The sequence below is a fragment of the Eulemur rufifrons genome, chromosome 30 (genome assembly GCF_041146395.1).
Source record: "Eulemur rufifrons isolate Redbay chromosome 30, OSU_ERuf_1, whole genome shotgun sequence".
NCBI lineage: Eukaryota > Metazoa > Chordata > Mammalia > Primates > Lemuridae > Eulemur > Eulemur rufifrons.
In genome coordinates, this window is record NC_091012.1 from 12,525,235 (window position 1) to 12,541,553 (window position 16,319).

General features: G+C 37.6%; 1 pseudogene; it reads right to left on the reverse strand.

Annotated features, from left to right (window-relative positions):
- Positions 1 to 13,479: 13,479 nt before the first annotated feature.
- Positions 13,480 to 14,086, reverse strand: LOC138378009 (transcription initiation factor TFIID subunit 10 pseudogene; annotated as a pseudogene).
- Between the last annotated feature and the right edge of the window lie 2,233 nt (positions 14,087 to 16,319).

Below are 16,319 nucleotides of genomic sequence, written 5' to 3' on the forward strand. Positions count from 1 at the left end.
GAGTGTAAACTTGCAATTTTTAATTAAATGTAGCAGTTACACAAAATTTAATTAGCAAAAAACTAGTACATTAGAAACAAAATTAAGTTTATAAGCTAGTTATATTTTTAACTGTAAAAATGGGGATAAGGACATTGATATTCTAAAGTAGCATTTTCCAAACTGTGTTCTGAAAATCAACACTTGTAATCCAACGTGTTAATAATGTTCAAAGGACAATCCAATGGGGCTTATTTTTGTTGTTAATGCCTTTTCAATAAACTTGAATGGTTCGTCTTAGGGTATTTTCAAAGTATATCTGTGATTGTGTACCTCAAAGGTGCTCATGCTTGATTAGGTATATTTCAATGCAGATACATTTGGCTGCCAATGTAAGACAAGCTGTTCCTTCTTCCAAGAATAGTTTCCAAAGTAGTATGCATTACTTCAGGCTGATAACTCATAAAGAAATATTTTTTCTTCAGAAACTTCCAATAAATACCACCTCTCCTTTTCATTATGCTCAACATTATCGTAAGGTAAATGCATCACATAAAGAGCTAAACTTTTTCTGGAATTGCTTATTTGGTAACTGGCTTTCCCTTCCTCTACGCAGTCTAAGATTAAAACAGAAATTGAAAATTCATATGTAGGCCCTTGAAATTAATATATAATTGATATCAATTTCTCAAACTGATCCCTGAAAAAGGACAGCCAAATGGCTGAAATGACTGAGGATGGCTGGGATGCTTTTAGTATAAGGGGGTCTGTCATCTGCCCTTGGCAACCTAGTTGCACTCACTATTTTACTGTTCTATGGTTAGGCTGGTTGACTGCGTTGTTTTCTGGAAACACCATTGAGCATGAGCTGTCCTTTCTTTTTTTTTTTATTTTTTTAATTTACTTTTATTTTTTACTTATTTGTTTATTTATTTTTTTAATTTCAGCTTATTATGGGGGTACAAAAGTTCAGATTACCTTTTCTAATAAGCTGCCCTGGAGATACCTGAAGGGAAAAAAAAAAAAAAAAAAACAGAAGAAAATGTCACAGTAAGTTAAACCTATAAAAGTGTGGTTTTTTCTTTGGTTAAAATGTCAAGTGATAATGGTAGTAATATTCTCCAGGGAGTAGGGGGCTAGGGGAGGTAAACTCACAACTAATGGGCATGAACATGGTGAGTATTGTAGAGCAGAAGGGCATGCCTCTAAACCTCGCTTGGGTGAGGCAAAGACATAAAATGTAACCAGAGATATTTGCACTTCGGTGTTTATTGCAGCAGTATTCACAATGGCTAAAATGTGGAATCAGCTTAAGTGTTTATCAAGGGATGAATGGATATGAAAGATGTGTATGTACACAATGGAGTGTTATTTAGCCATGAAAAGAAGGAAATTTTGTCATTTGCAGAAACATGGATGTATCTGGAGGACATTATTTTAAGTGAAATAAGCCAGGCACAGAAAGACAAATATTTCATTTTTACACTCCTATATGGGACCTAAAAATAATTGATCTCATGGAGGTAGTGAATAGAATGGTGTAGTGAATAGAATGGTCTTGGTAAGGGTGGTGGGAAGGAGTAATGAAGAGGTGTTGGTTAATGGGTAATACTGTTAAATATAAGGAAAAAGTTCTAGTGTTCAATAGTGCAATAGGGCAACTATAGTTAACAATAATTTATTATATTTCAAAATAGCTACAAGTCTTCAAGTGTTCACAACAGAAAGCAATGATAAATGTTTCAGGTGAATCATGTCCCAATTACCCTGATTTGATCATTATATGTTATATGCTTGTATCAAAATATAACATGTACTCCATGAATATGTACAATTATTATGTATCAATAAAAAAGTAAAGAAAATGTCAAGTGATGAAGCATTAAGACATTTCTTGGCCGGGTGCGGTGGCTCACGCCTGTAATGCTAGCACTCTGGGAGGCCGAGGCGGGTGGATCGCTCGAGGTCAGGAGTTCAAGACCAGCCTGAGCAAGAGTGAGACTCTGTCTCTACTAAAAATAGAAAGAAATTATATGGACAACTAAAATATATATATTCAAAAAATTAGCCGGGCATGGTGGCGCATGCCTGTAGTCCCAGCTCCTCGGGAGGCTCAGGCAGTAGGATCACTTAAGCCCAGGAGTTTGAGGTTGCTGTGAGCTAGACTGACGCCACGGCACTCACGCTAGCCCGGGCAACAGAGTGAGACTCTGTCTAAAAAAAAAAAAAAAAAAAGACATTTCTTATACTTTATAAACTGCCTGTGTGGTATCTATGTGTGGCTCTATAGGAAACCCATTGAACGCTCTTAACTTCCACAGACAATGTTTGAAGAATGGGTGATAAAATGCTACCTTTGATATAATACCTATAGTCAAATCCAGCAAGAATCTATTTTGAGTTACATTTATAAATAATTTTAAAAGTTTAACATAAAAGTTCAGGCATAAGTGCAGGGACACAGACCAGTGGAACAGAACAGAAAATCCAGATATAAAACCATCCTCATGTAGCCATCTAAGCTTTGACAAAGCAGACAAAAACATACTTGTGGAAAAGAATCCTTATTCAATAAATGGTGCTGGGAAAACTGGATAGCCATATGTAGAAGACTGAAACAGGACCCATAGCTTTCACCTCTCACAAAAATCAAATCACGGTGGATAACAGACTTAAACCTTAGGAGTGAAACTATTGGAATTCTAGAAGAAAATGTGGGAAATACTCTTATAGACATTGGCCTAGGCAAGGAATTTATGAGGAAGACCCCAAAGGCAATCAAAGCAACAACAAAAATAAATGGGACCTGATTAAATTAAAAAGCTTCTGCGCAGCCAAAGAGACAGTCACGAGAGCAAACAGACAATCTACAGAATGGGAAAAAATATTCGCATGCTACACATCCGACAAAGGACTGATAACTAGCATCTATTCAGAACTCAGGAAAATCAGCAAAAAAAAAATCAAACAGCCCTATCAAAAAGTGGGCAAAGGACATGAACACAATTTTTTTAAAAGAAGATTGAAGAATGGCCAACAAACATATGAAAAAATGCTTAACATCTCTAATCATCAGGGAAATGCAAATCAAAACCACAATGAGATATCACTTAACTCCACTGAGAATGGCCTTTATCAAAAAGTCCCCAAACAATAAATGTTGGCGTGAATGCGGAAAGACAGGAACACTCATACACTGCTGGTGGGACTGAAAACTAGTGCAATCTCTGTGGAAAGCAATATGGAGATACCTTAAACAGATTCAAGTAGATCTACTATTTGATCCAGCAATCGCATTATTGGGCATGTACTCAAAAGAACAAAAGACATTCTATAAAAAAGACACCTTCACCCAAATGTTTATAGCAGCACAATTCACAATCGCATAGATGTGGGCACAACCCAAATGCCCATCACTACATGAGTGGATTAGTAAAATGTGGTACATGTATACCATGGAGTATTACTCAGCTATAAGAAATAACGGTGATATAAAATCTCTTATGTTCTCCTGGATAGAGTTGGAACCCATTCTACTAAGTGAAGTATCCCAAGAATGGAAAAATAAGCACCACATGTACTCACCAGCAAATTGTTTTCCCTGATAATCACCTAAGTGCACATTTGGGAATAACACCAATTGGGTGTCAGGCAGATGGGGGTGAGGGGAGGGGATGGGTGTATACCTACATAATGAGTGCGATGCGCACTGTCCGGGGAATGGACACACTTGAAGCTCTGACTCAGGGGTGGGGGGGGCATGGGCAATATACATAGCCTAAACTTTTGTACCCCCATAATATGCTGAAATAAAAAAAAAGATTTCAGTGTTTTTTTCTTAAGCAATAAAAAACTGAGATTTTTAGTATTTATTTATTACACTAAAATGTAATGCCTTCAATGATATTGGGATAAGAGAAATTTATTGCAGTAAATTAAAGCCTAACATAAAGTTTACTAATTTGCTCACACTAAATGTATTAGTTCAGGAGACAGTGTGATGAAAGAAATGTTCTAGAGACACAGGCCCTTTGTGCCAGGGTTGCTCAATCACCAACAAATGAGGGGACTGTAGGTCTCCCTGGGGCTGTTATCTTAATGGAAGATAAAATTATTACTTTAAGACTCTCATAGCCAAAGAATGAAGGACAAAAACAACTTTTTTAGTTTAACTTTGACTTCATGTTTAAATAAGATTGCCATTATATTACTCAAATTAGAACTTTAGAGAAGAGCTTCCACTCATTTCAAAATTTTATTAATTTTATTCTATGAGCTATTTGACACACATCATGGCACTTTCCTGCCTCACTCTTGCTGCTCTCTGGCTGGAATGCCTTTTCCTTCCTCCTTTCCCAGCAAACTGGACCCACCTACCTTCCAGGATACCTTTGCCAGCCTCCACACCACAAAACTCTTCCCTTTGTGTGCACTCATATGTTTATTTCACCACTTGTTACATGGTAACAGTTGCTTGCAGGACAGCTCCCTCATAAAAAACCAAGCTTCTGCATGATAAGTGGGACTCTTACTCCTTCTACCTCCAGCTGCTGAGCACAGAATTTGGGACAAATTAGTGCGAACAAGTGTTTGACAAATTATTATTTAAAATCAGTTACAATTTGGAAGATAAATCTTGCTACAGACACAAATTAGTGAGAACTTATCTGTAATGATATCAGAGGTTAGAAGAAACTTTTTGAGCCCTGTAGAAAATAAACTATATTTAAAACACTTTATAAGTATCCACTTAGTTGCAAAGAATGCAACAGTCAAATAATGAAATATCCTAAACAATGTTAAGACAGCTCTCTTCCTTAAAAAATGAAATTAGCAAAAAAATATCAGTGACTGAATAGTTGGAAGAAACAGCAGCATTCTTTAAAACCACACAGTACCAATGATTTTAATGCATTTAAAAAAACTAATTCAGGTGAGCCTTCTTTCCTCCTATTAATATGATAGTTTTTAACATGTTGTCACATTCTCCTATCAGTAGCCCCCACAAATACATGAGAGACAGGGCAGCGAGAAGATCTACTTGTTGCATTTAAAAGTACACAGCATTTAAAACTTGCCAGTAACCGACAATAAGAAATATCCACACCATCTAACACCCTTTCGTTTGTTTCAGTTGTTTCTACTGCAAAATCACTTATTCCTTATTAATAGAAAGTCCCAGACTTATATTTTTGAGAAGTATTACTATTTGGAGGGCCGAATTCTCCTTTAAGATAGAAATGTTTTAATTCTATCTAACTCTTTTGTGTTTCTTAACCTATTCAGTTACTGTGTACACATTAACTCTCTGTGTTAATATGTATACTTTTATAATCTCAAGAAACAAATTCAACATGAAAAATGAATACTAACTCATTCAAATATTTTCATTCCAAGTGGTAGAAAGTATCTTTTAAGGTCACTACTCTTAGGTGCTATATGGCATACCCTACACCATAACAAAAGTTAGTTGTTATGAAAAACATATACATGAGAATAAACAGAACAGAGAGAAATTGGACCAAAATGCAGACTAGATTGTAGAACTTGACCTGATGATTTCTCCAATATTTTTCCCTTAAGATTTTCTGTTATGAGTGTACATGGTTTGTCCCTGAAAATATTAATGCTAAAACCTTTAAAACTTTGAATTAGATGTGGCTTTTAGTGAATCAGCAACTTATGTTCTATTGGCTAGATCCAGCCAAAGAAATATTAAACACTTCCCCATCAGTCCAGCCTTACTCTAAACTCTGGCTTGAAGACAGAGGAATTATTCATTCCAGGAAAATGGCCATTTCTACTTGCTTGATTTTTTTCCCACAACCAGGCCATTCCCAAATTTCAAGATGATCAGAAAAAGATACATGTAAAAACTCTCTGCTAACAAGTACACAGCAAGAGACATACAGCAAGTGTGTGTAGTTTCAGCTACTCAAACGTTTCAATATCAAGAGCATCTCTTTGTCTCTTGAGATTAGAGGGTGGCAGAATTAAGTTTCCGAGCAAAGCAATTATAACTTCTAACAGGTAATATTCTCCTCATCCTGCTTGAAAACTTGACAATTGCCCTTTATGGCTAAAGCCTTACCATTGTCATCTTACAAGTGCAACAAACTATACTAACAAACTCAAGGATATAGAATGCAAATACTAAAAACAAATTTAGGTAGATGTGGATGGGGGAGGGGATGGGTGTATGCACACATAATGTGTGCAGTGCGCACTGTCCAGGGAGGGGAAGGACACGTTTGAAGCTCTGATTCCGGGTGGGGGGTGCAAGGGCAATATACATAACCTAAACTTTTGTACCCCCACAATATGCTGAAAAAAGAATTAAAAAAGACTTAAAAAAAATTAAACAGCAAAAACTCTACCAACAATTCAGTGTTCATAGATATTGTTTCAGGTAGTCACAAAATAGACAGGGACAGAGAATTGCATTTTTCTTCAGTCAGCACAAATACCAAAATATAGAATTTTATAGTCTTTAACAGGAAAGGAAAGAGGGTGCTTAATGGATTTAAAAAGTTGAATAGCAAAGACTAGAAAATAATACCTAGTAGTCACAATCCAAACCTTACCATAAAAGATCGAGTACCTGCTGAAATCCTGTCCCACCCACTGACTTTTTCCATTGTGCCTACTCTCTCTGACTTTAAACCCATTAAAAAAATAAAAGTGAACTAAACTTTTTCTCTTCCTTTATTTATAAGACAGACTTTGCATTTTTTTTTAAAGATTTGATGACTTCTCATTCACTTAACGATATCTAACACTGTGCACTCTTGAAAACAGCTCCATGTATGTTGCACAGTGATGGGACCATATGGCAGGGTGAAGAGTTGAAATTCAATTACTAAATGAGGGCTTAGTAGAAAAGTGTAATATGATTATTATAGGAATAACTAAAAATTGCCTGAACTAATATTATTACTTATGTTGAATTTAAATTTAGATTTATACTTTCTTTTTTTTTTCTTTTTCTTTTTTTTATTTCAGCTTATTGTGGGGTTACAAAAGTTCAGGTTATATATATTGCCCATGCCCCCCATCCCCCCGAGTCAGAGCTTCAAGTGTGTCCATTCCCCAGACAGTGCGCATCGCACTCATCAAGTAGGTATACACCCATCCCCTCCCCCCACCCACCACCTCTGTCCGATACTCAATTAGTATTATTCCCAAATGTGCACTTAGGTGATGATCAGGGAAACCAATTTGCTGGTGAGTACATGTGGTGCTTATTTTTCCATTCTTGGGATACTTCACTTAATAGAAAAGGGTTCCAAATCCCTGCAGGAGAACAAAACACATTGTATATCACCGTTATTTCTTATAGCTGAGTAATACTCCATAGTATACATGTACCACATTTTACTGATCCACTCATGAATTGATGGGCATTTGGGTTGTTTCCACATCTTTGCAATTGTGAATTGTGCTACTATAAACCTTCGGGTGCAGGTATCTTTGTCATAGAATGTCTTTTGTTCTTTGGGGTAGATGCCGAGTAATGGGATTGCTGGATCGAATGGTAGGTCTACTTGAATCTGTTTAAGGTATCTCCATATTGTTTTCCACAGGGGTTGCACTAGTTTGCAGTCCCACCAGCAGTGCACGAGTGTTCCTGTTTCTCCGTATCCATGCCAACATGTATTGTTTTGGGACTTTTTGATAAAGGCTGTTCTCACTGGATTAAGTGATATCTCCTTGTGGTTTTGATTTGCATTTCCCTGATGATTAGAGAGGTTGAGCATTTTTTCATATGTGTGTTAGCCATTCTTATATCTTCTTTTGAAAAATTTCTATTTATGTCCTTTGCCCACTTTTTGATAGGGTTGTTGCTCTTGAGTTGTCTAGCCAGAGGTGTGTCTATTTTGTTTGTCTTTTCAAAGAACAAACTTTTTGTTTTATTAATCTCCCTTATGGTTTTTTTGTTGTCCTTTTCATTTTGTTCTGATTTGATCTTAATAACTTCTCTCCTTCTGCTGGGTTTGGGGCCGGTCTGTTCTTCTTTCTCCAGCTCTTTGAGTCTATTCATTAGGTTATCTATTTATAAGTTTTCTGTCTTTTTGATATAGGCATTTATGGAAATGAATTTTCCTCTCAGGACTGGTTTAGCTATGTCCCACTGATTTTGATAAGTTGTGTCTCCTTTGTCATTTAATTCAAAGAATCTTTTGATTTCCATTTTGATTTCTTCATTTATAAAATAATCATTCAGGAGAAGGTTGTTTAACTTCCATGACTTTGAGTAGAAATGAGAATTTCTGTTAGGGTTAATGTCTACCTTTATTCCTCTGTGATCTGGGAAGATTCATGGTATAATTTCTATTTTTTTGAATTTTTTAAGACATGCTTAATGTCCTAGGATATGGTCAATCTTAGAGAATGTCCCATGAGCTGATGAGAAGAATATATATTCAGTGGATTTTGGGTAGAATTTCCTGTAGATGTCAGTCAGACCCATTTGTTCTAGTATTGTATTTAAGTCCATTATTTATTTGTTTATTTTCTGTTTTGAGGGTCTGTCCTGTGCTGTCAGCTGGGTTTTGAAGTCTCCGGCTATTATGGTGTTGCTGTTTATCATTTGGTTTAGATCAAGTAGGGTTTGCTTTATGAATCTGTGTGAACCTAAGTTGGGTGCATACATATTAAGTATAGTTATGTCTTCTTATTGAACTATATCCTTCAGCATTATATAGTGTATATGTACATGCAAAGATGCATTTAGACTGAAAACAAAAGGGTGAAAATCGATATTTCAAGCAAATGGAAGCCAAAAGAAAGCTGGTGTGGCGGTTTTAATCTCCAATAACTTAGTTTTTAAATTAAAAAAAAGTAATGAAAAACAAAGATAGTTACTATATACTGGTGAAGGGTACAATTCAGCAAGAAGACATAACTATACTTAATATATATGCACCCAATTTAGGTGCACCCAGATTCATAAAGCAAACCCTACTTGATCTGAACCAAATGATAGATAACAATACTATAGTAGCTGGAGACTTTAACATCCTGCTGATAGTATAGATTTATACTTTAGGTATAGCTTCTAAATTTGGGTTTAATGGGTAGACCATGAATTTATTTCCTCTCCCTCCTGAAATTCATTAGAATTAAAGGCATCAAATAAAGGTTGTATACAAGACCAGGAAAAAGGATTGATAGCAGATTATTTTTCATATTGAAAGATAAAAAGATGACAAAGGAGTGGTAACTGGTATGGAAGCACAACTATGGTGCACCCAGAGAATGACTGGAACAGCCTCATTGAACTCAAGGCAGTCTCAGAATTCAGAAGGCACATGGCACTGTGGGAGGTAGGTGAAACAAAACAAAAGCCAACAAAGTCAGTTCAAAATCTGTGGTTAGAGCCCCTCCTCCACCTGTGCCCCCATCTTATATGGAATTTAGATGTGTATTCCTGGAGCTATAAACCTGAGTGTTTCTGGGCTCAGAGGTACCAGTCTCAGAGATACTAGGGCTGAAATTTGGAAAATGGGAAAAGTCCATTCACTGAAAATTGTACAAGTAGCCACGTTTGCACTTCCCGGGTAGAAAACGAAGAGCTCTTTCTCTGAAGAGACTGAACTGTCCCAGAGAAAAGACTCTCAGCTAATACCTACGTGATGAGTGCATTGCGCACTGACGGGAATGGACACGCTTGAATGTTCTGACTCGGGGGGATGGGCAGGACATGGGCAATATATATAACCTGAACTTTTGTACCCCCATCATAAGCTGAAAAAAAAAAAAAAGCCGGCTTGTCCTTCAAATCCTCACAGTGAAAGCCATCAGGTAACAAAAGTCCTGCTCCTGCATGGTGTTTCCAATTAGAAAAATATAGGGACCACCACCACACATTTGAGAGAAGGCTCCAACAAGAGAGATCAAAACAACAGGAAAAAGGAATTTATAGAAGTGGTAAAAATTCAGTAGAAAATAAAAACTTTAAAAAATTTCTTAAAATACTCTCAAAAAGACAAAACTTTTTTTAATTAATTAATTTATTTTTTATTTTTTTGTTTGTTTTTCAGCTCATTATGGGGGCACAAAAGATCAGGCTATATACATTGCCCATGCCTCCCCATCTCCCCGAGTCTGAGCTTCAATTGTGTCCATTCCCTAGACTGTGCATATCACACTCATCATGTAGGTGTGCACCCCTCCCCTCCCCCCACCCCATCCCCCCCAGTCAGAACTTCAAGCGTGTCCATTCCCCAGGCAGTGCGCAAAGACTTTTAATAGAAGTGTTAGAGTATACAGTCAAAGAATCCCCAGGAAGTAGAACAAAAAAACAAACTGGAAAGCAGTGGAGGGATAATTAAAGATCAATGCAGAAATATTGGTCAAAGAGGCCCAACATTTGAATAAGGATATAAGCAAAAAGAAGGAACAGAAAAAATAGTAAGGAAACAAAACTCTCTAGAAGAGATGGTCTGCAAACTTAGGGGACCCAATAAAATGAAAAAAATCCCCCCAAACCATATTACAAAATTGCATTAATCCCAGATATAGAGAATGCACTAAAATTCTTTCATAGAAGGAAAGGGGTAAAGATGACAAATTGGTTACATATAATGTATCACACAATGGCAACAGATGCAAGGACCACACTAAATTGAGAACACAATAGAGAAATGTCTTCAGATGATGAAATTTAATTTCAAGCTAGAATTTTATGTTCTATCAAATGGGAGGGATTTTCAGACAGGCTAGATCTCCAAGAATGTCTGCCCATGTGCCCTTTCCTGGGGGAATGTGCTCCAGTAAAACTAGGGATTATGACTAGGTGAGGTGGCTCAATCCTCTAATTCCTGTACTTTGAGAAGCCAAGGTAGGAGAATTGCTTGAGTAAAGAAGCTTGAGACCAGCTTGATCAACACAGAAAGACTCCATCTGTGCAAAAAGAAAAAAAAAAATTAGCCAGGTGTGGTGTCATATGCCTGTAGTCCCAGCTACCTGGGAGGCTGAGACAGGAAGATTGCTTCAGCCCAGGGGGTTCAGGGTGCAGTGAGTTAGGATGATGACACTGCACTCTAGCCTGGGCAACAGAGAAAGATCCTATCTCAAAAACAAAACAACAAAAGACCCTCAAGGAGTATAACAAGACATGGGAAACACAGAACCTATGGCATAGGGGATCCGACACAAGAGAGCCATTATGTGAGATCCCAGAGGACTTCAAAGAGATGTCCCAGAAAAACAGGCTAACAAAGCAGGACTAGCAAAACAAAGCAGTCCATACTGGAGGAGAATGACAAAAGGCTGAGAAGAGTTGTCTCCAAGAGAAAAATGAAACAGATGTATTTTAGTAGATGGAAAATATTTAGATGGGCATGTGACAAATGTCACAAAATTTGGGGGATTAATAGCTGTTAGAAAACAGGCAAATAAATATAGTCAGGAAATTAATTCCACAAGAAATAGAAGGATGTGAAAGCAGGGAGACCAGCCGGTGACCACTTATTTGGTTGTGTGAGCTAATGTAGGCTAAGAAAAGGGGATTGTCTGGGAGAAGTGAGGTGCTCAGATTTCAGAAATATTTAAGAGAAAGAATGAAGGGTGTGCAGAAGAAGAACAGCAAGAAAACTGTATGACTCAGCAACAAACAATATTTGCATAGTCATAATGCAAATATTAATTACTCATTTAATACAAAATGTGATACATGTCAAGGAAATGGAGGGAGGGAAATAAGGTCATGGTGGAGTGAGGAAGCTCAGCTTTTACCTGCTATGACAGGAAGTCAGCAGAGAGGGCTAAAAATGAACTTAGCTATTATCACTATTACTTTGATTAAAAAATAAGTTTAAATGATTAAGGCAAAAATGTTTAAGGCAGATCTTTATACCACAACCAAGTTATTGAAATTTAGCTGAAATGTTAGAAACCCTTTAAAAATTGGCACCACTCAGTCAAAGGCTTTTCCACATAAATTTGTTACTTAGGAAAATAGAAGAGATTTAGAAAATCTACAAAAAAGTGTCCCACGCTAACAGTATGTGGTCCTCTTTATATTTTTAAGGAATCATGACAGACATACTTTTAATTCAAACTATTAATGTATTAATTTTTCAACTGTTTACTTACATGCTTTAAATGGTTGCCCTTCCTCTTTTCTTGCCCTCAAAATAATAACTAAATTGATTAATTCTGATACAAATGTCATAGAATAAAAGTAGCTGCTCATTATCTGATGAATTACCAATATACAAAATCAGATAAAATTCCATTCTTTTAAAAATAATTTTCTTCAAACTTTATAATTTAAATCACCTCACAAGATGAATGTCATAAAGTAAAATCTAAAATGTTAGTTTTACTTTTTGATTTAACAGATATTCTATTATATGCAGGCCAGGTGCAGTGGCTCACACCTGTACTCCTAGCACTTTGCTAAGGAGGCCGAGGCAGCAGAATGACTTGAGGCCAGGATTTTGGGACCAGCCTGAGCAACAGGGAGTCCCCATCCCTACAAAAAATCAGAAAAATTAGCCAGGTATGCCTGTAGTCCCAGCTACTTGGAAGGCTGATGCAGGAGGATTGCTCAAGCCCAGGAATTTGAGGTTGCAATGAGCTATGATGACACCACTACACTCTAGCCTGGGTCACACAGAGGAAGATCCTGTCTTAAAATAAAAAAGAAATAAATGAAAATCTATTACATACAAATGAAAGAATCCCCATGTAGAAAAGAGCAAAACAAATTAGGCCAGATGAGAAATTTAGCTAATCAAAAAGTAAACCTGTTGCGTATTTGAACCTCTACCCAGCAGTATCTTCTAATTCTACATTGACACACAGCTTACTTTAATTACCAGTATCTACCAGAGGACAGCTCTTAAGAACCAGTTTCTGTTCAGGCACCAATCCATAGATGCATCTGAATCCCTGGAAGCATCCTTATTGGTGATCTAATATGTCACTGAAAAATAAATTGATCTTTACATAACTGGAAAGTAACCTAGCTGACATTGAAATTTTAAAATGAGTGTGCTAACTGCATTGAACATGGTACCTACAGAACACAAAATAATTTTGTTGTAACAAAGGTCAGAAGAGGAAATGCTCCAAGAAGGACTTTGGCTGCACTTTGTTTCCCACACTGCCTCCTCCTCTGAGGCTGGATGGCATGTTAGGCACACATTTCTCACCACTGAAGAGACAGGGAGATGGGATAGTTTTCTTCTGTTTCCACACACTCTACATGAGAGAAGCTCATGGCTCTGCAAGAAACGGAGAAATACAGCAATCCTAACCAGAAATGATTGGTTCAAGACAGGCAAAGTACGCACAAACTATGGAAATGCATTATAGGCTGACACCCAATTTCTTCATTTCTGTAGGATAGGGGAAAAAAAGAAACCCCTATTTTTTATTGTGCTGCATTCCTTTTTTTTTTTTTTTTTTTTTTTGGTCACAATCCAGTTTATTATGAAAAGAGGCTGGTGTGGGGACATGGGATAGACAAGCACATTTAGGTCAGGTGGCTCAGGTGAAGTAGTGGGGCTTCTTCGCATCGATGCCATACTCGCTGAGGGCAGGGCCAGGTCCTCTGCAGTTAGGGTGGACTTGCGGTCCTTGCTCTTGCTCCGGGAGCTGCCGGAGGCTGTGCCCTTCATTTTGCAGTGCTGTAGGGCATTGTTGGCAATATCTGGGATGAATTTCTGGGCAGCTAGGGAGATGAGCCGAATTATGTGTGGGTCTGAGGCCTCAACGCCAGCAGGGTTCAGGTAGTAACCAGTCACTGCATCAGGGACTCTGGGCGAGTAATCCTCCCGCTGCATTAAGAAGTCCAGCAGAGGCGGGCTGGACACTGCAGGCTTCCCATCTCCGCCACCGCGCTCCGCAGTAGGTAAACCGCAGGCCACCCGCCCAAACCTGAGCTGCCCCGCTGGGCTGGTCCCGCCCGCGCAGCCAAGGGCCCCGTGCCCCCAGCCGTGGCTCCAGCCCCGGGTCTCCCTGCTGGCCCTGCGGGGCTGGTCTTGTTCTCTGCGGTGGGGCGGTACCAATGGGCGGCGCTGTGGGAGCCGGGCCTGGGGCCAAAGCGGAGGAGGCCGGAGCCAGTTCCCTCTGCTTTAGAGCCGCTGCAGCTCATATGACCCCTCGGAGAGGCAGACTTCTAATATTCTTATGTAATACAACCCTCACTTCTTGTATTCTTGCTGTTGAGATCAACTGAAAAACCTGGTTGTAGATGGCCTTTTAGCAAATAAACTAAGATTTAACATAACATTAAGGTAAATAAGCAGGAGTGCAGAACAATCCTAGGGTTCTGATTCTCATCCTAAAACAAGCAGGATTGGAAAATTGGCAGTAGTTTCACTTGCTGAGGCCAACCTCTGGGAAATACCTCAGCGCATGTTTATATTACATTAGGGTGAAAAGGTTTCGAATAGCTTACATTTCTGAACAGGACAGATGTGGATGTGACAGGATCATCTGGTTAGATCACTATATTAAAAGGGGCCAAAATCATAGTTTCAATCCCCACATGTAAACAACTGATTTTTTTTTCATTTGCTCAAATAAAAACCGAACTGCAGGCTAAATCTGATCGTTCATCTTTAAAGTGTGTTCTTTGGAGCAGGGCAAGAAGGGTAAAGAAATATGGAGAGATGGGGATAAATCTATGACCACTTCTAAATCATGGGGCCTATTGTGTTCATAAAGAGGTGGCAAATTGTATAAACAGAAAGTCTAGATGTTCTCAGTGAAACAGTGACAACTAGAGGCAAGTGTATCAAATGTCAAAATGACAGGTGAACAAATGAAAAGTTGAAAATTTTAAAGTAATTATGAGTTCTTCTAAATACTTTCTATAAGGCATTCCATAAAACAGAAACAGTTTTTAGTCTTTTCTTGGAGGAAAAAAATATTGTCTTACCATCCATTTTAGATTTGCTCAGAAAAATTGCTCCTGCCCTTGGATGGCCAGCTGGATTTGATTCCAAACTTCAATCTGTAGAGGAAAAAGACGTGATAATTTAGAAGAATGAAAAAGATGCTTTTAAAAACAGCTACACATTGTGATTACAGGCATACGGGCTCATGCCTGTAATCCAGCACTTTTGGAGGCTGATACAAGAGGATCATCTGAGCCCATAAGTTCAAGGCTGCAGTGAGCTATGATTACAACACTGCACTCCAGCCTGGAAGATAGAGTGAGATTCTGTCTAAAAAATAGGTACACGTTAATTTTAATCACTTTTAGCAGTCTTGAAAGAAGTGTGTAGTAATAAATATGAAGAAATATGGTGGCAACAATATAAAAATTCTACTGGGAAATGCACCATGGTTGAATCTTTCCATACATGTAGACTAAAACTAGGCTATGCAACTTCTTTTTTTTTTTTTTTAACTTGTACCTGAATAATCTGATGCAACTAGTAGATGAATCATATACATGACCTCCTCCTTGTACTTATCAAATAGGAACACTCTCACCCTCCTCTATGCTGATATGACTAGCACATTTCAGGATCAGTCTCAAGTAGCAAGTGATGCTGTGGCCAATTACTGTCAGACACCAGCTCAATATATCAAATATACTAAAATAAACAGGATGGTTTTTGGCAAGCATTCTTTAGATAATCAAAGGCTAATTTTTTAACTCCATTCAATAAATGAACTCATTTATTTATCTGTGATGTATCTGGGATATTCTTCATGGCAGATTTAAGAGGGATGCATAAAAAGTTTAATTTTCTAATCTACAGGAACATTGTCATAACAGAAAGTGAGGTTTTTAATTTTGCCCTCAATATCCAAAGCTAAACTCTCATGTTTTTCTTCCCACAGCATGGTTAATTTGGGGATTCATCAAAATTATCTTCTGGAGCAGGTCATAGAACAGCTTCTAAAAAATTTTGATCCTACCTATGCCTGCAGGTCACCAAAGTGGGATAATCTCCTATTTAAGTGAGACTACAAAACAGATTATTGAATTTCCATGAGACAAACTTTACCATCATATGGGATAATAAAAGTTATCATGAGAGGAAACAATAAACTAATTAATTAAGGTAAACATCCCTCAGAGGAAAAAGTCCATAAGACACCTCACTAATGTTGAATACTGCTTTTCCTCTAAGATTCTACTAGTTATAAGATCCATCTCAATTGCACAGATGTTAAAATGTAAAAATATATGTAAGTTAGAATAAATGAAATGCATTATTAAAGGCTAACAGTGTTAAAATTATACAACTGTAAACTATCAAGAAATAAGTTTCCTTGCAAAACATTAAAGGGAGAGGGCAGTGACCAAGAAATTAATCAAAGAACCAGTACATTTCAGAGAAAGAGATTGAGTTCAACATTGATTGCAG